The sequence below is a fragment of the Balaenoptera borealis genome (genome assembly GCF_965194805.1).
Source record: "Balaenoptera borealis genome assembly, chromosome: 15".
Lineage (NCBI taxonomy): Eukaryota > Metazoa > Chordata > Mammalia > Artiodactyla > Balaenopteridae > Balaenoptera > Balaenoptera borealis.
The window spans coordinates 41,626,865-41,654,002 of NC_138871.1; positions in this window are offsets into that span (position 1 = coordinate 41,626,865).

Consider the following 27,138-nt stretch of genomic DNA (forward strand, 5'->3'; position numbering starts at 1 on the left):
CAAAAATCGCTCCCTCCTCTGAACTTCTACAGCACTTATTATTTTTCCATTTACTTGGCAATAGAAGGTGACCTGTCTAGTGTTGTTCTTCTGTTGTGCTGGAACCATTATTCAAATTCAGCCTTGCCATTTGCATCCTCATATGCTTCTGTTTTGACTCTCCCCTTAGATTGTGAAGTGCTCTTCCTAGAATCATGTCTTCTTCTTTGAATTCCCCCCAAAATGCCCATCACTTTTTCCTATTTTTTTTAATTCCAAAAAACAGAGTAGTAGCTGGGATCCTGTGAAATGTCTATCATTTATCTTTAAACAAAACCAACCAAACTCAGGCTGATTTGACCCTCAAGACATGTTTCAGTTCTCTTCCGTAAACATACTGAGTACCTGTTATGTGCCCAACTTTCCGCTAAGTAGTTGGGATGCCGAGAAGAATCCCATGTGCTCCTCCTATCAGGAAGCTAACTTCTGGGAAATGGTATCTGGTAGAGTCATGGGTCTGGGAGAGAGAGGCATAGGGAGAAACAGGAAATGCATGGAAATCAGAAGGTAAGCTTCTTGGAATTTGATTCTAATTGACCAGAGTTAATTTCAGCAAGGGCTTTTCTGTAGTCACCAAAAACCCTGGTTCACATTTGATGGGCCTGTCCTTCTATTGTGTCATATTGGCACGACTGTTACAGAAAAGGCTACATCAATTGTTCTTGCCAGGAAGGAAAACAGTATGTGGCACCCAGGACAGAGCTGGTCCCAAATTCTGTAATTTGGGTCCTATTCCATGTCCAAACACCACAGAGCAGCTGGTCTTGAGGAGATTATCTGTTGTGCTATATGGATGTCCTTCTGCCCAGGGTTTGAATCGAGTTTCCTCCCAAGACAATGAGTGACCAGGCTTATGCTCCAGGACCTGTCTCTTCCAGGATCACAGATGGAAGCCCCCATTACAGCCACACACAGATTCATCACAATATGGAAACCCTTCAAGTAGGAAATGGAACAAAAACACAAAATATGACCTGACCCAATACCAAGGACCTTTTTTTCTGCCTCAGATTCTAGTGGATTACTCTGCTTGTTATTTCTTCTCTGTAGTTTTCTAGAGGCAACAGAACCTGATTCACTGGCAGGTATTCTTCGAGACTCATGCAAACATTTTTTGTAATAACTTCTCTGACCCATTCTCTTTCCAACTCAGTTGTTCTTGGAGCATTTTATATACTTTATACATTTTATAGTATTTCCTGATAATGCTTTCACCACTAACTAGCTGTAATTGAACTGACCACACATCTTGAGTGTAAATTACTATTATAGTTTTTTTTTTCTTAACAAATTTAATGTAGGCATTTCATAGAATGGGATATCATAGAAGCCTTATCCTAACTAACTGTGTATAGAAACTATTTTTTGTGGTTTTGGTTTTTTTTATTTTTATTTTATAATGGAGTATAGTTGATTAACAATGTTGTGTTAGTTTTGGGTGTTCAGCAAAGTGATTCAGTTATACATATACATGTATACATGTGCAGATAGGTTTTTATTTTCCTGCTACTCTGTTGTCCCAAGCTGTTAAAAGCCCCAGGGCTTTTTCTCTTGCTGTTGTGCCTCCCTAGAATTTTTTTCCCAGGATGGCCTCATAGCTCACTTCCTTTGTTTATATTAGATTTCTGTTCAAGTTCTGACTTATCGTTGAACTCTTCCCAATTTCCCTATATAAAGAATAATCTTCACCCCAAACCTGGGTATATCCTGTATCCCCTACATGGCTTAATTTTTCCCATAGCTATTAGCATCATTATAATGATTAAATTGTCTCCCCTTTCTAGATTTCAGCTCAAGAAAGCAGAGGATTTATTTTTTTCTCCCAATGGTGTGTCTCCAGGACATTCTGTAGGTGCTTAATAAAGATTAACTTAATAAACTAACCCATTTTCAGAGATCCTTGGTCAGTGTCCTTACAGGGATTGCATAGAATGCAGAGTTCTACAGAATTCCTGGGCTTTGGATCCCATATGGGTCATTTAGCCACCAGGAGACCATGAGCAAGTTGATTCCCCTCTCTAAGGCTGCCTCCTTAACTCCGACTAGAGATAATGGCATCTCCCTCTTTGGAGTGGTGGTGAGGATATGATGAGAGAGGTCCAGGAAAGCATTGTCTACCACAGTGGGTATCCTGTACATGTGGATTGTTTTCTCACCTTTCCTTTGCTCTGTTTGTTGGCTTTCCTCTCCTATTAATTTCTTTCTCCCATCATCCTCCCTTTTCTCCTACCTTTCCTTTTTTTGTTCTTTCTTCCCTTCTTTTCCTGCCTCCTTTTTGTTCTTTCTTTTGCATGTGCCTCAGTAGCTCTCTCAAAGCATTCTCTCTCTCTCTTACACACACACACACACACACACACACATATACACACCCACAGCTTCTATTCCTTACTTTTCAAAAGTGTTGCTCTGAACCATATCCCATTTATTCAACATACCTTGATGAATATGTTTGACTTTATTGTCACTTCTTTTTCAGCTGAAACTTTCTGCAGTCCCTTAATTTTTCTCAGCTATCTAAGAATCGCATTGTAGAATCCTCCTTCTGAGGCATTCCTCGATAGGGCTGTTTTCCTCTTTATCCTTTTATGCAATGTCAACAGCACGTAGTCTAAAGAGATATATGAAACACCAGAACCTACACGTGTATTCAGGTAGAGGTTATCATTGCTTTGGTCACAGGGAACATTTAACACAGAGGATTTCAGCATTGTGGTAATCACAGTCGAGGTAGAAGCCCTTACTTTGTTGGGCTATGGAAAGACATTATCTCCTGTATTTTATTGTTAGAAAACAGAAACAAATTTAGGCAACAGATTGGCTCACAATGAAATATAACTGCAGGATCTTTAGTCCTTAGAATAATGGCTGGAAACTAGCAGATACTGGCCTTAATAAGGGTTACACAGAAATTCACCTACATTGTTTTAACCAAATACAAGGGGGGTTGTTAGTCTCATGGAACAAGAGGTACAGTAACAAATCATCTAGGTCTGGTACTGTGACTTAATGACCTTTTAGTGATGGCTGTGGCATCTCCAAGAATTCTCTGTGTTCCAGGCAGGAAGAGGGAGGAAGTGGAAGACACAGTGCTGGCAGATTTCTGCTTATAACACACTGACCAGAATGGAGTCCCATGGCTACCCCTGCTGTGGCAGAAGCTGAGAATGAGGTGCTTTTTCTCCAGCCTCTGTGATAGAGGCTGATATAAAGGATGGTTGTTGGGATGGACAGTGGACTAGTTAATTGACAGTATCTACAACAAGAATATTTGTAAATAAACGAGACAGTTTTTTTAAAAAAAAGTGAGGTCAACATTTGAGAGCTAAAAGATTACATATTTCAATCCCTTTCTCCTACCAGAAAGAAAACCACCACGATCAGTGTTTTGGCAGTTCTTTTAAGTAAGTGCAATTCTCAGACTGGAACCTAAGTCAGCTGCCACCAGCTCTGCCCTCTTTTCACAATAACCAAGACGGTGGCCATCTCCTGGTCCTCCACACTTCCCACCTTCATCACGCAGTGTTCCTGGGGTGGATGAAGTAGGAGGTCAGAGTTGCCCCTTCAGGAAGCCACTGTGGCCCCATCTTCCTATGCGCACACTTGTTACAGGGCTCTCTGTCTTTGCCGTTAAAAAAAAAAAAATAGATGAACTCACTGAAGCTCAGAAAAGTTAAAATATTTATGGCTAAACCACCCAAGTAGTAAATAGGTAAAAACAGGATTTAAATTCAAAAGTTTTGTGATGCACAGATGCTAAATTACAAATCAAAAACAAACAACAAACATACTATTTCAGAGGACACAGAATATATGAAACATGACTATAGGATTTTTGTTACTTCACTTTAATGTAAGTAATCAGTTTTTATAATTTACTTATTAATATGAAACATTTGTTTTGTTTTTATAGACCAATATTATTTGTTTTAAACTTCCTCTTATTTAACTCAAGGACTCATTTTTTTTCTAAGCAAACTGAAAGGGTGATATCATATAAATGATACCACACTGGGCAGCAAATATGCCTTTTTTTCCTTCATTATCAAATGAAATAACTAATCTGGGCTTTTAGCCTGAGTGTGCTGTAGGGCTGAGCAAATTGGAGGAAGAAACATGGTCCTGCCTTCCCACCTACTTTCTCTAATCTCATCTTATCTACATTGGAGAGAGTAGCCAAGATACCAGTCCAAAACAGGTTGGACTCTACTGCAGGGCTTTTCAAACCTCAAAGTGCATGTGCCTCACTCTAGAACCTTATTAAAATGAGGTTTCCAATCAGTAGGTCTGGAGTGGGGTCTTAGATTCTGTCTTTCTAATACATGCCCACATGACACCAAGGCTGCTGGTCCCATGACTATATATTTTGAGTATCAAGGGTTTACAGACAAAAACGCAGGTTTGGTGCTCAGGCTTGCCTCCCCACCCATCCCTGGAGTGGCCAGAGCCTTATCTTACACCACTGCTGCAGCGGGCTCTGGACAAAGACTGACTTTTGAGAGCCACCTCCCTGATCTCACACTGGGCTGGAGGTATGTGTGTCAACCTGGCTGAATGAGTTCAGTGTGTTAAATGGTCAGGACGTTCTTCTGGTAAAATGATGACATTGACATTAATTGATGACCGTTGGCAAAGTAAGAATGTACTTCAGAAGAAATTAATCAGCAGGTATTAGAGAGCATTGCCCAAGGGCCTAGCGCTCTGCCAGGTGGCATGGGCTGAAGACTTCCTGAGGACACGAGCCAGGCTTCATGCTCTCTCTCACTGCTGGCTTCCAGGTTCTCAACCTCTGCATAAGGAATTCTTCTTTTCAGTGGTCCCATGTCTAGTTGAACTGGTTACCTCACTGTTCTCTCAAGGCAGAATGTCTATCTCTCACAGTGTGGTTTTGCTCATCTCAAATATTAACCTTCTAATCCTGATTTTTATACACATCCCTTCCATCCTAAGTCATCTTCCTGCTAAACTCAAGAAGTCCTGAATTCCTTTACCGTTTACTATTAGATCCTCAGCTCCAGCACAGACCTAGATACATACATAGCAGGCACTGAATGAGTATTTGTGGAATAAATGAACGCCAAGGAAGTGTCAGATTTTGGTATCTACAACATATGGACCCATTTACTCTTAATTCTCTGCCTTTACCTGTAAAATCTTTTAATAAGTTGCAGAAACAAGAAATGAATTTAAAATCAATATGGATTCTGAATAACTGATCCAAATATATCACAGGAATAAATAAAAATTGAGGAACCCTTAAATTCTGTCTGTGCACTAACATAGAATTATTTCTTTTATATTGGACATTATATTAAGTCATTAAAATCTTCTCATTTAACCCCTGCAAAAGTCCAATGAGATAGGTTCATAACACCATGATTATATGGTTAGGAAACTATAGGCTATACAGAGCCTGTTGACATTGGAACACAAATTCCAAACAAGGACAGTTTACATGCACTGCCCCTGTGCATCTTCTCTAATACACTGCCCACTGCTTAGTATCTCCCAGGGCACCTCACGTGCCAATCGCACTACACTTGTAGATAGCTAATACTTGAAAGAGGAATGAAGGAGGTAGAGAGGAAGAGAAGAGATGAATGAATAGCTTTCTAGAGGGCCAATGTATAAGTTCTCACTCACAGCTTATTACCTCATTAAGATCATCTATCCTGGTCACCTTGGGATTTCAACAGAAGTGGAATTTCTGTCCATTTAACCCTCAGATGTTAACACATCCCTTAAGCGTTATCAGACCTAGTAGCCCTTGCAAATAGAGAGGCATTTTTGCCATCTCGTATTTTTATCTCTCTTCTGAGGAGATCCAGGGAACCTGAAACTCTGCCAGAAATGAAACCAAAAGTGATACCTAAATTAGCAATGACCAAATTAGCTTTGACGTTCTCACAGATCTTTAATGTTCCTTTCTGGAAGCCTGGCAGGAGGATGGAGAAAATAGCAACACCCCAACACTCAGCTCACACATGGGGGCCTTTGCCTTTGCTGTTCCCTCTGCCAGGAATGCTCTTCCCTCAGTTACTCATAGGATCTGGATGGATCCCTCACTGCATTTAGGCACCTGCTCAAATGTCACCTCATTCAACAAACCTTCCCTGACCTAAAAGAAGACTCCTTAGTCACTTTTCACCCTGTGACCCTGTTTTATTTTTTTCTTCAAAGCCCTCATTACTGTGTGAAATAGCATAATGTTGATATGTAAGTACCTGTGTCCTCCCCACTAGAATGTCAGATTTCTTTTTTTTTTTTTAATTTATTTATTTTAGAATGTCAGATTTCTGAGGTAGCACCTGAATTGCTGTTGTTCACTTCTGATTTCCAGCACCCAGGTGGAAATCCATCTTTTCAGTGATGCCCCCAAAATATCCATTGACTAAATTAATTAATATGGAACAAATACTTTAAACAGAATACTTACATTCCAATAAGAAATATGGCCACTCCACCCACCTACTGAAGGCTAATAGCTTCTTCATGATTCTGTCCAAGATGTACTTGGCTTCCCAACAGGCCCTGCCTCTCCTTCTCTCTACCTCACCCCATCCCATATTTAAGTTAGACCAGATTCCCTTCAGTATCATCAGCATTTTCATGGGATGGATTCAGGAAGCTGTTCTGACTTACACGAAAGAGTGTCTTAAGATGGGGAAAGGCTCTTTTTCTGTCTTTGCCAAGTGATGGCATAAGATCTTTATTAGGTCAGTGAACCGCAAGCCTCTTAGGGAGGTAATCTGTCCAGCTCATCCTGTCACTCTTCAACTTAGTGCCGCTCAGTAATGATGCACTCTAGCTGTCATCTCTATTATCCTTGTGCAATAAAATGGCCACCTCCTTCCATCTTTAGCTCATTTGGAGTCCAGTTTTGCATCTTCACTTGGATATGTTTGTAATTGCATCTAAGAACCCATAAAGGACAAACCATTCAAATAGTTATCAGGTGTATCTTTCATGAGAGAGAAAAGGAAGTTAATGGCAAATACTACTCTTGGTTTTCATGTAATGACAAAATCCAACAAACTTGATATCAAAACAACAACAATAAAATCTTGTTGGTGTCATTTGAGAAAGGTTGCAAGATTTATATACTTGTGTAGTCAAAGCCACATTCGCACAATGAAACACTGCCCCTCCCCCAAATCTCTTTTATCTTCAACAGATCTTGTTTTAAAGGTACCTGCCCATTTATTGTGGATGACAGACTAATAAAATGAAGTCATTTTAATAAACGCTGTATCAGAATATCCTATCTTCTAATGTGGCAATGTGAAATTTCACCACTGGAGGAAACATTTAACATTCTGACTATTTTAATACTTTTAATAAGTATTTGCAATTCCTATGATAAAGCATCCCAGTAGAAAATGCATTTCCTCCAAAATTTATGTGGCTGCTGGCAGGTGGCCATTTTCTAATTTTCTGTCTCACTTACATACATTTATTACAGATTTCTAACTACCCCTTTTTGCTCTTTGACTGGCTTTGAGCATGCTGTTTCCTCTGAGTAGGAATGTGTGTGGTTAAAATTGAGGATGGTAAACAAGAGCTTTCTGGTTTGCAAATTGGAGGGTTGGTTATATCCCCTTGGGGGTTCTTTAACATCTATTTTATTCAGCTCTATAATACATTTGAATCAAGTCTTCAGATACACATGGAGCTTGAGAATCCTTTCTCAGTGCCTCAATACAGTTAAAGGTTGGGGACAGGCATGAAGGTGGGATTAGGAACGGGGCCTGGATCATTATTTTGCTCTATTAAGCTTTGGGCTTACTCAAGAAATGCAGTAGAATTTGTGAAATACTTGTTACAGTAATAAGGCTTAGACATAGTAATATTCAGGTTAAGCAAACCATATTTTAAATACAAAGGGAAAGGAACTATTTAAGAAAATGTACTGTAAATCCTCTTGAAGAAGAAAAAAATAATATTTAAAATTTTGTCATCCCTCCTTCATGTGTATTTCAAATCTTTGTTAAACATCTCAACGTAAAATTCCTGGGTACACCTCAGACTGAAACACTGCAAAACAAAACTCATGATTCCTGCTACTTCCTATTCCCTACCTTCTGAGTACTCAAAATTGCATCCCTTATCTGCATACTGGATCTCACTTAAAGTTATCGCCATTCTCTAATCAGACAGAACAGAAATATGAGCCTTCTTCAGGCATTTCCTTTTTATATTACCCAAAGGCCTGCTTGTCCTACCTATTCAATGTTTCTTATTTCCTCCTTCAATTCCTACTGACGCTGCCCTGGCTTAAGTGCTTATTATTGCTAAAGGCCACTATGTTTTATGAATCATCGTCATCACCAAGGCATTATCTCATTTAAGCCTTCCAACAGTTCAAGAGTCATCCCCGTTTTATAGACAAAGAGAAAGGCAGAAACTCTCAGTGACTTTCCCAAGGTTACTCAGCCAGGAGGTCTTGGAGCTGGGATTTAAACCCTGATAGTCTGATGCCAGAAATGAAGCTCTGAACCACTAGGCCACTCCCTGCTGTTACAAAAACTTAATAACTGTTCTCCCTGCTTCCTTCATCTTGTCTCTCCTATTCCTCTTTTACATTTCTGCCATAGACTATTTCTAAAAATAGCGCTCATGTCATAACTTACAAACCTCTGATGGTACCCTGATGCCCATCATTTATTCACTCAATGGTTCATTCACCATGCATTCTTTTATTTCATCCACACTACAAATATTTATGGACTACACATTATGTACAAAGCACAGTCTAGGAATTGGGGCTTTTATAAGGATAAAAAATTGTCCAAAGTTCTTGCCCGGTGGATAGAAAGTAAGGAAATAGTGATACAACACAAGTTTGGGTAGTGGCAAGTGCTATGAAGAAAGAATATGGCGAGAAAAGAATAGGGAGGGAGAGGATTTGTTGTTTTAGACAAGATAGTTAGGAAAGCCCTCTGCAATGAGTACCATTTAAGTGTAGACTCAAATAATAGGAAGGAGGATGCATTCCGGGCCAAGGGGGAAGAGCATTCATGAAAAATGAAAAGCAAATGCACAGTCCTGAAGCAACGCTATGCTGAGGCTGTTCACGAGCTGCGGGGAAGCCAGAGTGACCGGAGCCAGGAGAGAGTGCTGAGACAAGAGAGGAGTAAGGGAGGCAGAGGCCCTGTAGACCATGGTTGTTTCTTTAGAATAATAGTCCTTTTCCTTTCACTCATGCACCTGTATTTCCAGCCTCTTTGAAAAGGGGGCAACTTGTCACTATGCACTACTTGCTGTCTTCCAAATAGAGCATGCACCTTACCACCTCTCTGATTTTATCCATAGTAGAGTCCCGCTTCTCTGTCTTCTGAAAGCTCCAGCCTTTAAGGTCGATTTCCAATGCTACAGCCTAAGCTAATTCTTCTCTTATGTCTGATCTTGCTTTAGCTGCCCACTCAATGAGGACAAGGTGGGGGGCAACTGTGGAAGACCTCCAGGGTCAGGCTACTTGAGGTTAAATCCCACTGAACACCTTGTTGGCCAGGGTCCTTCAGGGCAACTGAGAAAATCTTTCAAAGCCTCAATTTGGTTTTGACATTTTAAAAATACAGCAGTAGAGGAACAATTTCATAAGCTTTTCAAAGGAATAAGTGATATTATCCTTGCATACAGTAAGAATCCAATAACTTTTAGCTTTAAATTATTTTAAAGGAGTTCTGGGATACCAGAGCCCTTCTCTTATAACCCTAATACCATGTGCTAGTGTTATGCTTCTATGCAATTGTTTTTCTGGGCTAGATTTTAAGCATCTTGAGAGCAAGGACCATATCCAACTTATGTAATGTTTCTTTCAGTGCCTTTGCATGGAGTAGGTGTTAATAAAATGGGTTAAAGGAATTTATAATCCAAATCACCAATTTATGTGTTTCATCTAAAACATTTAGTACACACATTAGCGAAAGATTTTGTAAAGTCTAAAACCAAGTACTTTTTTTTTTTTTTTTTACAATGAGTTTGAGATAAAGGGCTTAGGAAATAAAGCAACACATGGAGAATATCTTTATGATCTTGCAAGCAGGGGAGAGTCTTGAACAAGACACAAAGAGTACTAAACTTAGAGGAAAATTGATGAATTAAATTGCATTAAAATTTAAAACTCAGGCTCATCAAAAGTGAGTGATATAACAAAATACAAAGTACAAGAAGATATTTGCAACATATAATCAGCAAAGATTTTGTATCCAAAATGCACATAAAATGTCTACTAATAGATTTTAAAAAGATACAAGCCTACAGAGAAATGGAGAATAGGATAAAGTAGAAATTTAACAAAAAGTAGAACATGAATTGTGAGTAAACAAATGAAAACATGATCAAAATCTTTTGTAATTAAAAAATAATATTAAAGACCTTAATAACATAACATTAATCCTCACTACACTGGTAAAAATTAATTGTTAATAACTACTGGCTGTAAGGATGTGGACCCTTGGGAATACATAGACACTTCTGGTGGGAGCAGAACTTGATGCAACCGTGTTGGGAAGTGACTTGGTGCCAGCTTGTGATTTTGAACATTGGCAAGCCTTATGAGCCTGCAATTCCACTTCTATTTATGTGATTTAAAGAAACTCCTGCTTATGAGCCTCAGGAGATGTATACAAGAATGTTCATAGAAGCACTGATTATAAGAGCAAAAACCGGGGACACATCCTAGGCTAGTATATATTATAGACAAAGTTGTGTCTCCCTCACCCCCCCCCACAAAATCCCTGCGTTGAAGCCCTAACCCTCAATATGACTGTGCTTGGAGACAGAGCCTTTAAAGAAGTTATCAAGGTTAACTTAAGTCATTCAGGTGAGGCCCTAATCCAATAGGACTGGTGCCCTTAAAAGAAGAGGAAGAGATAACGGGAATCCACATCCACAGAAGAAAGGCCACATGAGGACAAAGAGAGAAGGCAAGAGTCTGCAAGCTAGGAAGAGAGGTCTCACTAGAAACCAGCTCTGCCAGCACCTTTACTTTGGATTTCCAGCCTTCAGCACTGTGAGAAAATAAATTTCTGTTGTTTAAGCCAATCAGTCTGTGATATTTTGTAATGGCAGCCTAGCAGATCAATATAATAAATAAACCACTTGTGATATATGCATACAATGGAACATTATACAGCAATAAAAATGAATAAACAGCTACACTCTACAAGGGGATGAATCTTAAAAAAATATTTACTAATAAAGCCAAGTCATGAAAGACTATATTCAACACTTTACTATTTTTATAAAGCTTGAAAACAAGAAATAGTTAATAATGTAGCATTTTATACATATGGATTATATTATATGCATATAGATTAAGACTATTTTTTAAGCAAGGTAATAATCAACACAAAATGCAGGATAGTGGGAAGACTAGGGAATGAGATGAAGACCCTCACATAAAAACAATGAAATTGTTAATAGTTTAGTTTTTAAGTCAGGTAATGAGTTTACAAATATTTCTTTTATTATTATGTTTTAAACTTGTTTATAGACAATATGAGATTGTTTTTAAGTATCAAATATTATGTAACAAGGAACAAGAGCTGTTTTCTTTTTTGGAAAATGTGCCTTTCTGTCATATGCAAGGATATAGCCTTCAACATTTTTTAAAAATTGCAATTATTTTCCTCTCTTTCCTTCACATTCTTTGCCTTTTTCTTCTTTCCATATAACTGGATTCTCTATAAGCTTTAAAATCAGGAAAATGGCCAATTTTATTAATTCTTTGCTATGAAAAATACCCCACTACCGTAACAGATATGTGAGAGTACAGTATTCAGAATTGATTCCAGTATAAAATTAATTCTCAGCTACTTAATAATATTTAATTTGTGTATGTGAAGTACCCTAGTCACCACAAAGATAATTGACTTTGCTCTGAAGTCTCTCAATCTACGTATTAATTTCAACTTCTTTCTCAGACCCACATCCTCACTGGAACTCTTTGGTATTATCCATGTGAACTTAGAGGAGCTGCAATATCCACAAGTTTGTCAGACATCATCATATCTGGTCTGTTGGGCAGAATTTGTTGAAGTTATCCCAATTCTAACCATACAGTGTTGAACAACTGCCTTCCAATACATTATGGATTCTTTCCTATTTTACAGGTCGCATTCACTATCGAAGGTTAAGTGTTGCTGTAAAATTTTAGCTACATTAAAATACTTATAGCAAAATCTCTAGCAGCTAAGGGAGCATATTTTCCAATCTCTAATGGGTAATCTAAAAAAATAATGTAAATTCTAAAAACATGTAGTAATAGCCCACTCTATTCCTCATGCAGTTGTGGGACCACAGCATATGTCCAGAGTAGCAAAGTAATTATTTTTAAGGAATTTTCCATCTAATATATATAGATAAGAGGTGGGGATGTTGCTGGGATGGGTTGTGATAATTTCCATCACTAAAACACTGCATTTTTGTGATATTTTATTGCCACTTGTCCTATCCTAAAATCTTCAAAACAAACTGTCAGTCTTACCACATGGAATGTCTTACGACAACCAGAGACAAATTTGGTTCTAATCAGGAAGTTTCATGCAAGACATCATCTAAAAAAGCAGGGTGGGCTGTTGAATTATTATTATTTTCTAATCTTTTTTCAGGAAATATGTTAAATGTGAAACCTTTCAATGTTAATAATTCAGGGTGACACCCATCAACACCACCACCACCAGCTTGGAGAGTTTGATGACTGAAAAACAAGTTTCTTTTTACAAATATCAACCCATTTCATTGGCTGGCTGTGTCTGAGCAGGAAACACTGAAGAAATAATGGCATGTTCATATCACCAGAAGGGTCATAATAAAAAGATTTGCTTCAGCAGGTGATTCGAAAACCTAGGCGGCATTCATTGCTCTTTCAAAAATAAAAGTTTCTTCTCTCATTCAGTGAAGTTCATTTTCCGTCAGATGCTAAATCTGTACATCCCAAAGGCACGAATACAAAAGCAGACTTCCTTGTTCCCTAATTATCTTTGGCGGAATTGGTATCATCAAAAGAAAATCCCTGCGAAATCAACTTACACAAGAAGGAGAACAGAAAACAGCATGTCATTTAAAAAGTCATCTGTTGCTATGGCCCACCCACAGGAGCACAGGGATTGAAGCCAGTATCCTCTACTAGACACATCACCAGAGCAGGCTGGGGAGGTAGAATAAGACAATATCAGGTCTCCTAACTGTTGCAGTGGTTGTATTATTGTAAGAACCTAGAGGCTGGGGGAATAATGTGAGTGGTTCTTTACACTTTATTGTATCTATGCTCAAAGAACTACCACTTTCATTCTCAAGTTTAAAGATCTTGACATTTGGAGTAAATTTCTTGTGGAAGTGCAAAAGTTCCATTGTGTAACACTGGGTTAAGAGCTACTGGACTTAATACCTCCCTGAAAGTTGACCACCATCACTTTGGAGTTCCATCAGGACTTCTCTGTTCTCTGGTAATGAATTTCCGTTTAATTTTTACTTTTGCTGGTCGGACTGGAATCCATAAATATAAATGGGAGGGCTGTTGGCCATTATGGGAGCTGTAATTCAATCCACACAGCAGGCTCTGATAAAAATGTACACTGGATAGAGCCCTACTCTTACAGTTTACGTTTACCTGAAACTCTCTGTTGAATTATAACCCAGTAATGTCTATTTTCTCATGTATTATCATATCTGTAATGATAACAAAATCATGCTAATCCATTCTGATTTTTTTTCTTTTCTTTTCTTTTCTTTTGATGACACTGAAGTTGAATAGCCCCTCCAGCCAGCCTCTTATATCAAAGTGCTTCTTTCCTATCGTGCCTCTTAAGAACAAAACTGTATTCCACTCTTCGGCACACTCTAATCTTTCCATTCCTATTACAATACTTCATTAATTTGACTACCTAGTTGCTTTGTAGCTTTGAAGAAGGGCAGAAGTGGAAAACACTTGAATTCACAGTAACCTCTGGCAGGGAGGGTTTGTTCTTCCAAATATTTCAGCTATTTCCTCCCTGCTGGCTTACTATCATGTTTGAGTTCCTGTGAGGAGAAGATATGAATCATGCTCTCCCACCTTAGGCATCATAAATATTTTTCAGATAATAGATAATTCACCTGATCTTATGCGCTCCTGTACACTTAAGAGATTTTCAGTGTGAAGAGAAAAATGCATTTTGATTTGAGGCATTCCTAGGTTTTACAGGGGTGCTAAATTATATCCCTATAATAGTGGGGGAACGACTCCTCTCATCACCAAATGCCAGCTTTATCTCTTTCTTTTCCCCTTCGCCAACCTCCAAAGAAACATCTGAACAGCCACACAACCTGATAAACAGCAAGATTCCCCTATATATAACCCCATGTTTGTGATATTAAATAAAAGTGTGTGGGCAACATGGATTACAATGGTCTAAAGGGTGTAGAGTACAGGAATTTAGTTACTTTAAATCTCTGAAAGGAAATGTGAACGTCTGCACAAAGCAGCCCCTTCCGTTCTAGTGTGCTCTAAAGATTAAAAATGTGTCCTTATATGGAACCTACATCTGGCTGGGTCAAATTTCCTAGTCTTAATCTTGCCCTCTGGTGCTTAACTTGTTAGTTTTATCTCTTTTCATAAGACACTTTCCCCAAATTTGACTATAGGTATCAGACTTAGTTTAAGTCTTCCCTGCACAATTACTACACATTTTCCCTCTGCGGCATGGCTTCCAGAGTCCTCCCAATCCTGATCAACCATTCTCATAGTGTGTAACTACTAGGATGCCCTCACAATAGAACACATTTAAATATTGTCTTAGGTTGGTTTCCCCTGAAAGCAACCTGAGCCCAAGGCTTAGTGCTCATAGTTGATTTGAGAGGTGATCTCAGCTGTGAGTCTGCTGGAAACTGTCTACCTCAGCATCAGGGGAATTCCTGTGTGCTGCAGGAAAATGGGGCAGGACATCGGAAGGGCTGCTACCAATGCCAGGCTGGCAATATAAATATGTGACTCTGGCCAGGTATAGAATGGGAATTCTCAACATTCAATGGGAATGTTGAGCCTCTGGAAGTGCAGAGTTTAAATCCTGCCCCAAAGCATTACAATTAAAAAAACATATTAGTAATAATGTAGATGCTACACAGGACAAACAAAATATTTCAGCTTGTTTGTAATCTTTGCAGCAATGAGCAGTTGGGATGGTGACAAATTCAAATGCACATCCTGTCTGAAGGAGGCTGCCATTCATCAGCTCTAGCCAATTATTACCATTCAAGAATATGGGCTCCCCTATGTTCATAGCAGCACTATTTACAATAGCCAAGATATGGAAGCAACCTAAATGTCCATCGACAGATGAATGGATAAAGAAAATGTGGTACATATATTCAATGGAATATTACTCAGCCATGAAAAAGAATGAATAATGCCATTTGCAGCAACATGGATGGACCTAGAGATGATCATACTAAGTGAAGTAAGCAGAAAGGGAAAGACAAATACTATATGATATCACTTATATGTGGAATCTAAAATGTGATACAAATGAACATATCTGAAAAAGAGAAACAGACTCACAGACATAGAGAACAGACTTGTGGTTGCCAAGGGGGAGAGGAAGTGGGGGAGGGAACTATTGGGAGTTTGGGATTAGCAGATGAAAACTGCTATACATAGGATGGATAAACAACAAGGTCCTACTGTATAGCACAGGGAACTATATTCAATATCCTGTGATAAACCATAATGGAAAAGAATATGAAGAAGAATACATATATGTATAACTGAGTCACTTTGCTGACAGCAGAAATTAACACAAAATTGAAAATCAACTATACTTTAATGAAATTAAAAACAAAACAAACAAACAACAAACCAAACCAACGGACAGAAAAATAAATTGAAAAATAAAAGAGTATAGGCTGAACATTGTTAGATCTTTTGATTCCTTCCGTGAGTATCCAAAAATCCAGATTTTATGGGAAATATCTTGATTTTTAAACATTGCAGAAACTTAATGTGTTTGGGTCCCATGAAGCACATCTAGGGGTGTCCACCTCCCATTTATAGTATCTGGTCCACCAGCAACAGCAACCACTGCACAGGAGCTATGGAAACTCAGGAACTCAGAAGACCCGAAGTGGCCCATTCGTGCATTTCTGGGCAAACTGGTTTTGCTAATGCAAGCTTATTTTCTATTGAGCTGAACCCTGTCTTTTGGGTGGAGTTGGGGGTGGGGCTCTAAAATGAGTAACCAGTTTTTCGCCGTTGTTAATGTAACCCAGGTTAAAGCAGCGTTGCCTTTCTTCAGGAACATTTAAGGTAGAGCTTTGATCTCCTCTCTACTAAAATAAAGTAATGCATTATCCTGACCTCAAAAAAGTAGTCTTAATTAGGGGCCTTGGATGAAATAATTGACCTTGACACTGCCTTAAGCTCAGGGGCACAAAGCTGTTATCAAAATGACTTATTGAGAAGTAAGACATGCTGCAGTAAAGACTATTTATTTAATAATTCTACAGTTTTAAGTTCCCAGAATGCTTATACCACAAGGACAAATACTAGCTTTGGAGTGGCCAGTAAGAATTGGAATGAGATTTCTGTTGAGATTATGCATAGGTAAAAAATACAGTCTTCATTTAAACACTAGCATTGTTGATATTTTTAACCTACTTCATTTGCATTTTAACATAATTATTTGATTGTGAAAAGTCTTATGTGTTGAAGGGTGGGTATCTTTTTAAGCATTGGCACAAAGATTGGAAACAAAAAAGTGTAGAAAAAGCACTGGACTAAATAAAAGGCAAGAGATTTCATTCTTGGTCCTCACTCTGTCGTCATCCAGTGTAGCCTTGGAGAATTTTTTATATGATCATCTTTACGATCCTTAAAGCTTTATTATCTCATACAGTTAATATAATTATTGTCTAACTTCTTAATCTGACCTTTCTTTGTCCTATTTAGGTAAAAACCTAAAAATAAAACTATGATCAATTCTTCTCACCAAGGAAAACTTGGCAAAATGTAAAGATGACAAAATATGTCTTTGTAAAAAAAAAAAAATATATATATGTCTTTGTAGTTCCCAAGACTTTCCATCTGGTACTTTTTCTTCTTCTATGACCTACTTCCTCCCTTTATGTTCCTTTGCTCACACCCACAAGATACTTCGTCACCACTAGTAAACTCTTAGTCTCTCACCAACCTGAGTTCTCACCCAAGATCTCCAATCAACCATTTACCCCATAGTGAGAAAGAGCCAACCAGCTGCTGTCCTTTCCTGCATTTGCACTTATTTCTGGTTACAGAGTTAAGATTTTACTTTCCTATAATAGGAATTCAAGAAATAAGTATCCAAATGGGAGAGGATTTAGGGTGCCAGTAAAGAATGATTTCTACTCTCCCTCTAGACTTTTAAAGGGAAAATGGATGTAACACAGTATAGAAACCTGAGGCTTCAATTGTACAGGTTATAGAGACAGACTATGGCAGGGCCAGGAGAAGAGCTCAGGTCTTCTAACTACGGATACTGAACGTTTATTAGGTGACTATCTACTAGGCATGGTGCTGAAGTCACAGAGCTGAATGTGACAGTGTTTGCCCTTCAGGAATTCACAGGCTAGCAGAGGAGATGGATAGAAGCACATATCTACAGAACAACACAATGTTTGCATTCTTAGGCCCAGGTAGGGCCTGGTAAGATGGGCTTTGGCACAGGCCAACAGGCCCCATCATGCTTTTCAACCCTTTTTAAGATAGTATCTGTCCACAATAATCCAATCAGACCATGCAGCATCTTGTTTCCTTTATCATTGTCTCTTAATAAATCATCTATCCCCTCCATCTCTCAATTTCTTGTCCTTGCTGTCAAGTCACTGCTATTGTTCTGGTATCCTACCTCCCCCAACACATTTACCACACTCCTTGTTTCTGCTTTGGACCTGAAAGTCATTCCTGGCTCTTCCCTGTATTCCTAAGACAGCTAAAGTCATTCTCCAGTTGCTTTTTAGTCCTAGGTTTCATTTTGGTTCACCTGACATGGTGCCTCTTGCCCCAGTTACAAAGATAAAAAAAAATCCTCTGAGAACCCAGAAGAGAGAATATTTAATAGAAATAGAAGAGTGAGTAACATCCTCATCAAGGAGGCATACTTCCTCTGGTCTAGAAGTGTAAGCTGGAATTTGACAGGAGAGGGGGAGGAAGGCATTTAGACTGAGGGCTCAGTGCACATAAAAGCAGGGAGTCATGACAAGATTGGTGTGTTTGGAGAACGAGAGGCTCCATGAGGAAGTCATATCTGTACTTCCCTGACCTGTCATAAATGTCTGTTTCCTAAGAGAGGAGCACTGATACACAATCAAAAAGGACAGAGTTAGAGAGATATACCATGTTTTTGGATTGGAAGAATCAACATTGTGAAAATAACTATACTACCCGAAGCAAACTACAGATTCAATGCAATCCCTATCAAACTACCAATGGCATTTTTCATACAACTAGAACAAAAAATTTCACAATTTGTATAGAAACACAAAAGACCTGGAATAGCCAAAGCAATCTTGAGAAAGAAAAACGGAGCTGGAGGAATCAGGCTCCCTGACTTCAGACTATACTGCAAAGCTAAAGTAATCAAGACAGTATGGTACTGGCACAGAAACAGAAATATAGATCAATGGAACAGGATACAAAGCCCAGAGATAAACCCACGCACATACAGTCACCTTATCTTTGATAAAGGAGGCAAGAATATACAATGGAGAAAAGACAGCCTCTTCAATAAGTGGTGCTGGGAAAACTGGACAGCTACATGTAAAAGAATGAAATTAGAACACTCCCTAACACCATACACAAAAATAAACTCAAAATGGATTAAAAAAAAAATTTAAAAAAAAATGGATTAAAGACCTAAATGTAAGGCCAGACACTATAAAACTCTTAGAGGAAAACACAGGAAGAACACCCTTTGACATAAATCACAGCAAGATCCTTTTTGACCCACCTCCTAGAGAAATGGAAATAAAAACAAAAATAAACAAATGGGACCTAATGAAACTTAAAAGCTTTTGCACAGCAAAGGAAACCATAAACAAGACAAAAAGACAACCCTCAGAATGGGAGAAAATATTTGCAAACGAAGCAACTGACAAAGGATTAATCTGCAAAATATACAAGCAGCTCATGCAGCTCAATATCAAAAAATCAAACAAACCAGTCCAAAAATGGGCAGAAGACCTAAATAGACATTTCTGCAAAGAAGATATACAGATTGCCAACAAACACATGAAAGGATGCTCAACATCACTAATCATTAGAGAAATTCAAATCAAAACTACAATGAGGTATCACGTCACAGCAGTCAGATGGCCATCATCAAAAGATCTACAAACAATAAATGCTGGAGAGGGTGTGGAGAAAAGGGAACCATCTTGCACTGTTGGTGGGAATGTAAATTGATACAGCCACTATGGAGAACAGTATGGCGGTTCCTTAAAAAACTAAAAATAGAATTACCATATGACCCAGCAATCCCACTACTGGGCATATACCCTGAGAAAACCATAATTCAAACAGAGTCATGTCCCACAATGTTCACTGAAGCACTATTTACAATAGCCAGGACATGGAAGCAACCTAACTGTCCATCGACAGATGAATGGATAAAGAAGATGTGGCACATATATACAATGGAATATTACTCAGCCATAAAAAGAGACGAAACTGAGTTATTTGTAGTGAGGTGGATGGACCTAGAGTCTGTCATACAGAGTGAAGTAAGTCAGAAAGAGAAAAACAAATATTGAATGTTAACACATATATATGGAATCTAAAAAAAAAAATGGTTCTGATGAACTTAGGGGCAGGACAGGAATAAAGATGCAGATGTAGAGAATGTACTTGAGGACACGGGGAGGGGGAAGGGTTAACTGGGATGAAGTGAGAGAGTAGTATTGACATATATACACTACCAAATGTAAAATAGATAGCTAGTGGGAAGCAGCTGCATCGCACAGGGAGATCAGCTCGGTGCTTTGTGACTACTGGGAGGGAGATGCAAGAGGAGATATGGGGATATATGTATACATATAGCTGATTCACTTTGTTATACAGCAGAAACTAACACAGCATTGTAAAGCAACTATATTCCAATAAAGATGTTAAAAAGAAAAAATAAAGGACAGGGTTTATCTCTTTAGGCAACAGGGTCCACACCCCACAATATATATATGGATACGACAGAAACGGCCTCGGGAAAGAGATAATTTCAGAAAAAACCTTGCTGTTAAGCTAACTTCATATTATTGACTCTAAAAGTTATTGGTAGAAATAATTATATCTTGGCCCCCAAACTTTTCATTCTACCCAGTACACGCACGCACACGCGCGCACACACACACACACACACACACACACACACACACACACATCACTCTCCACTCGCAACTCTCCAAACCACCTCTTCTCATTGTGCGTTTTGTCCTGAGATTTTTTCCTTTAATGATAGGTGGGTCCCATCTTTCTGATTTTAACTTCTTCCCACCAGGAGGTAGAGATTTATCTTGACAAACCATTTGGAATTGCTGGGGGAATATTAATAAAATTTGAACGTGCGTCCTACAGCAGTGAAGAGAATACCTGAGAAGTTTGAAAGCTTTTGTGGGAGATTAGAGGCGGCTGTGAGGAAATGTGCTACCTGGTGGTGAGCTCCCAGCACAGATATTTCACTATCCAGGGATCTCTAATTACTAATACGGTACATGAACAGTATGATACGTCCTTACAATTGCAGACGCCTTTTCAAAGATAATCTTTAATAGTTTATTTGACAACCTGTAAAATTATAGAAAATTATTAGTCTTGGGAATTACAAAAATCCCCGTAGTACAAACAATAAAATTATAATTACCTGTGGGTAATTGAAATTTAACTGTTTTTTTATTGTATATTACACATCAATAGCAACATAAGTTCAAGAGGTTTTTTCTTCTTTCCTTTTTTCTTACAGAACCTGAGAAAATGGACAGCACTGCTGGGGGCTTGTAAGTTCCTGTCACAGTACTGAGCTTGAACAATTTTGATTAAAGCCCCATGTCTGAGACTGTCATTAGACCTGCATTAAATTACATATCTGGAGTGTTAAAAATAAAGAGTACAGTAGCTTTTTCTCAGCTACCTAAGGTAGGTAGTTAAGGCCTTGATTATCTTTAAAGATCTATTTTTTTTTCCCTCCACTGAAAGTCATTGTTTCTTTCATTAAACATAAAACACATTTAAGAACACTAAAGTGTGTAGACAGGAACATTAGGATGGCATATTCCAAAGCACCTTTGTTCTGTATTCATTGCTGTAGGTTGACTTCTGCATTGTATAATGTGATTTTGTTTAGCTTTCATTCAGGTGAAGTGAACAGGATTGGCATCGCTCAGGACCTTTAAACCCCTGGGCTTCGGACAAAGTGGGTACCTGCCTTCTTCTTCCTCATTCATCCTCCGCTTCCACCACCCACAAAAAATTTTTTAAAAGCCACATAAGTATTTTCAAACCAAAGCAAGGTACTGGAATTTCAATTACTCCCATCACTTCTCCTTTGAATGATGGCCTTTATCACAGCACCTCCAAGCTCCACCCCTTTGGTTTCCTTTGTTTAAAGGAACCTTCTGGTCCTTTGATTCTTCTCAGCTGAACAGTGGTTTAAATGAATGGAAGGAAAGTATGGACCTGAAAAAAGTCACAGGTAAAGGGGCTGGTTCCTTTGCAGAAATTGTCTCTACCCTTTGCTGCCCCTCCTGTTCAGCTCCATCCCACAAACCCTGTCTCAGGGTCCTGCCATTGCTTGTGTGTAAACATCATCAGGGCAGCAAGGCCTTTGGGGAACCATGGGCACACAGGGTAGCCCTTTGAAGCTTTTAGCCAGAAGTAGTAGCCACAGGCCAAGTGGTCTGACCCAGTTCCTCCTCTGTGGTTTGGAGAGTAACGGGAATTGAAATCTCCTTTTGTTTTATCCAGGGCTGATTTTCACCTCATTTTCTACATATTAGGAAATAGGGTCAAAGAATGTGGAAGGTTCCAGACTGATATTAGAAATTAGCCAGCAGGCTAGTGCCATCCTCTCTTCTATAAGAGGTCTGAGGGGGTCCAGAGTGGGAGGACAGGGGCCTTCATCTTCCTTGATCACCACTGGGTAGTTCATGACACATGAAGCAGACAAAGAAGGGCTACCTCATCCAGACCTTTACGTTAATTATATTAAGTGAACCAACAGAAAGAGGAGAAAAAAAAATGAAATTCAGAAACAGCAGCATCAGATCATTTCTTCTCTTTGTCCTCCTTCATTAATTCATTTACAAACATGATGGCAGATGCATGTGCGTGCGCGCGCACACACACACACACACACACACACACACACCCCTCATCTTTTAGACAGAATATCATCAGTATCTCTCATTGGATAACCTAAGTCATAACTTCATCAGTCTTAAGATCCAATGTTGACAAGCATACACACATAAAGCATTTCTTTGGGAAAAGTTCGTCCTCTTAGAATTAGTTCTATATAATGATTTAATGAGGTTCCTTAAGACACCAAATCTTGTTTTCTTTCCAAAGGTAGGTTAGAAAATATGTGTACCATCCTGAGCATTGAATCCAGGCTGCAAAGTGATGAAAAGCTGATATATTACCCTCATGTAGATGAAAGTTCAAGGTGGATAATGTCCCTCTACAGACTGGGGTAAACTCAGCAGTTTGTGGCGCCACAAAATCATGATTTTTGTTAAATATCAATTTGGTGTGACCTTTGAAAGCAGAAGCCAGCTCACATCTGGTTTACTCATTACTCACGTCTCTTCTCCCGCTAGAGCATAAGCTCCATGAGGATGGACACTTTGTCATGCTTAGCACTCTCACTTTCACAACTCTCCACTGACTTCACTTAAATGAAAATCCAACCCTACATGTCTGGCCCTGCCTGCCTCTCTGACCTTGTCCCCCACCATTCTTTCCCTCATTTCCCTCCAGCCACCAGGCCCCTGGCTATTCACGAATGCACTGATTTCTGCCCATTTTTCTTTTTGTTTTGTTTTCATTTAATTCTCTTCTTACCTCCTCAGAGAGGTGGTCTGACTACTCTTCTAAAATTCACCTCCCTCTAATCCTGGCATTCTTCTTCCCCTTGATCTGGTTTGTTTTTCCCCATAGTATGTATCACTATCCAAAAAGAGTTTTTAGCAGTGATAGTAACTCAGTAATATTCATTGAATGGGTAGAATTTTGGCAAGTGAAGAACATCCAGATTGGGAATTGGGTATAAAGATCAAAGAGATCCCAAGTTAGGCACCAGGGTCCTTAGGGCCATTAGTAGAAACAGACAGCAGGAGGGGTCTGTATAGAGGAAAATAACTCATCACTGATTATTTTGATTTATATATAGAAATATGTCCTTTCTGATTTCTAAAATGGAACGTGGTGATCTATGCAGATTTAAAGGCTCTGCATTGTGCTCAACAGTTCAGCATTACACTAGGGAGATAAATGTAGAAACTATCAAATCTGTAATAAGGTAAAACCTGGTTTCCACCAATTTAACCTCTATTAAAAGCCTCATAAACCACATTTTGGTAAAAGGGACTAATATCTATCTCACAGCTATGCCCAGCTTCTAACTCAATTGGCATATGTTTCTTCATATTCCTCTTTAAAAAGTCAATGGTTTATGAAATTATCCAAATACCTGAATCCTACTCTAGCCAGAAAAAGTCAATAAATGCAAAAGAATTTAAATTGCACGCACTCCATGATCCCCCCCAGGCTTTTTTTCCCCCTTAAGTGCAAGCGTTAGTTTCAAGAAAAGGAAGGCATGTAAAGTTCAGTAAATTCGGGGAGGATGGCTCTAGGATTTTGACTCAATGCCCTGATTTTAATCCAAGCCGTTGAAAGATAAGGCTTAAAAATAGCCAACTGAGATTTTTCCCACCCTGTCCCATGACTTCATCTATCCCTCTACTTCAGGAGGAGTAAAGCCTTTTCCCCAGCAGGGTCTCGCTCAGCAGAACCCCGACTCGTGGAGTCCTGTGGAGTACCCTGTCGGGGTGTACCTCCAAGACAGTACTCTAGAAAGGCATTCCTTTCCTGAACACTCTTCAGAATCCTTAATTTGCGCAAGATGCAGGCCTCATAGCTACATGGTGGTCTGACAGTGAAGGGTCACTTGAAGACACAATAAATCTCTCCGTCTGGACAGTGTCCTTTGCTCAGTTCAGCTGACAGCTCTTTGAATCTTATTTTCTAGAAGGTTTGAAAGGTGTGGAAAGCAAGACAAAATTCCAAACTCTGGCTTTCTGGAAGAGTCTCACATCTTGCTGTCTATTTTTAAATGGCCATCCTCTTCCAGCACCCCCAGGCCATTTGGGAACCACGACAAGGGCTTCACAATGTGTATGATGCAGAGGTCAATACTGCTTCCTCAGCATCCACATCCCATGGGTCCCAAATTCCTGCAGATTCAAGGTTGTCAAGGGAATGGATTTCTCTCAGGTCTGGAGGGGGGCCTTACACTGCTCCAAGTTTCATAAGCGTTTTAAGTCTTTCCGACTAAAACCAGAGGCCTGGTTGACAGACTCTTTTCACATCCCTTCCAGCTCTAGGAGTCCAGATTTTAGCTCAGGCCCAGATAATTCTTTAGTGAAAAAGTGAAACTTCTGTTCTAGCTAATTCAGTCTTCGGCACATTTGCTACTGTTTTTTAGAAGCCAGAGGCGATTTACAAGGGAGCTTGCAAAGCCATTTTGCCTGAACAAATTCTCCATCTGGTGATTCACTGAACATTATCTCATATTTCTTAAAGGAAGAAACAAGGGATGGACTTAGAAGGCCTCATGTTGATGTTTACCTGCCAAGACTTCTTACTCTGCTGCCTCGCCAGACCCATTTGTAAATCTACGTAGAAAAACACTCTTTTGGTACAATTTCCCTTTGCTTCTAGCTGTCTTAGGTCAATGAAGCTGCAAGTTGGGGCCCTGTCCACATATAAATACTAGAATAGCTGAAATTCGAGGATAATTTTGTAAAAGGAATTTGTTTTATATTTCATGGGACCCATGAATGAGTCTGAGTATTTTTCAGTCAGTTGTTATGTGGTGCCTGAGAACAACACAGCTGCTAGGGCAGTTCACATGACCTCCTGCAGAAAGCATAATGGCAGACGGAGGTCCTTGACATAGGAAGGGGAAAAACAGGGCCTGTTAGGGTCGAGGGGTGACTATGACCTCACACAGTCTCTGTTGTTCCTTTGGGGATACTCTCAACTCCCCAAACCACCTTCTCCCCCAACGTTAGCCCTTTATCTTCTCCTCCTCCTGATTGCTGGGACACCCTTGGTGGTCTGCTGGTGTCCCTGCAGCCTTTGTGATGAACCTGTTGATTTCTGTGTTTTTCTAAAGCCAGATGTTCCTTCCTGTTTGACAACCCGGTTTTTCCTCACTCACAAATTGCATCACTTCGGCTTCTGCCCTCAAGACACAGTATCTCTCCAACAAGTTGGATTGCTTTCTAGCCAGCTTGTGCCTAGGAAAAGAGACAGCTCTTGGCTCCCACCCCTTCCCTAATGCTGCTTTCTTAAGGCCACATACTGGTTCTCATTCAGCTGATTTTCTTTGTGTTTCCACTCTTTAATCCATAATTCTCTCTCTGTGACCCTTGCTGCTATTTGGCTTTGGATCTTTCTTTTTATGTCTCCTATACTGTTAACTCTGGAGGACAGAATCTGGGCCAGATATATGTAGAAAGAGGGCTAGGAAAAGATAAGAGGAGTTGACTGGGCCAAGAAGAGGTGCAAGTTCACAGGACATAGGGAAATGGGAATATTGCACATAATCTTACATAAGGAAACACACCAGAATTGTACTCATTCACTCATAAATGCAAACATTCATTCATCAGCTCAACACTTATCTGTAACACATATTCTACCTCTCAGTTGTCTGTTTTATAAGATTGCTCAAGATTATTTCTTCTCTTTGTGCAGAAATCCTAGACTTACACAACCATCTTCCAACACAGATATGAAATGACCATTTTCTGAGCCAGAGACACTTCTCTCTCTTTTAATTACTTAGTCCCTGTCTGATCTAGGGTACGGCGTGACAAATTTGAGGTTTTCGCCTAGACTGTCATATAACAATTCATCCATTCATTTATTCATTCAAGCAATTAATCACTGAACTGACATTTATTGATCAAGAACCTATAGGTGCCAAGCATTGTTCTCAGTACTCCAGAAATGACAGTGAATAAAAGTCCCTGTTCTCATTCAACTTATTTATTAGAGATGTAGGTTGAGGGGAGACATACATATTCTTTCAGGGGTTGATGAATTCTGTGAAGAAAAATCAGGCGGCTAACGAGACAAAGCAATGGGGAGCAATGTTGCGTCATTAAGTAGAATGGCAGGAAAAGGCTCCTACTTATTAAGGTATATTTGAGTGAATAAAATGTAGGAGTGAGCCACATGGACATTTAGAAGAAGAAAGCCTTAGGTAATGGAAGCAGGAAATCAATAACCCTCAAGCAGAAGAGTGCCTGGTATATTCAGAAAACAGCAAAATTTGGAGTCATTTAGTAGGTCCATCTCCTGTGAGCACTGGAAGACCTTGCATTTTTCAAAAGATACCCACTTCATCGTGATCACCTGTTTAGTGCTTATTTTTCTCTCTAGGCTACACATAACTTGAAGCAGGAAATACGATTGCTTGGTTTACCCCTACATCCTAATGCTTACTGGATATCTGGTACATCAGAGGTGCACCATAAATAGTAACCAAATGAATGAGTGGATGTCTGAATAAACTGCCCTATAAAATGAGATAATGCACATAAATCTTTTAGCTCAGTGACAGAGATATACTACACATTTAATGGATTTCAGGGACAATATGTTGCTGCCGATGCAGGTGATGATGATACATCCCAGGAGATGACCTTCTTCCCAAAGATGGAGAGGCTGCTCCTGGCCCACGGGTGGACCTGTGCAGCAAGAAGTTCACTTCAAGTGCTTCTTGCTGAAATCTGTCCATTTGGTTTGTGCCCTGTCTAACCCCAATGATAGCTGTAGCAGCAGCAAATGCATCTATAATGATATAAACA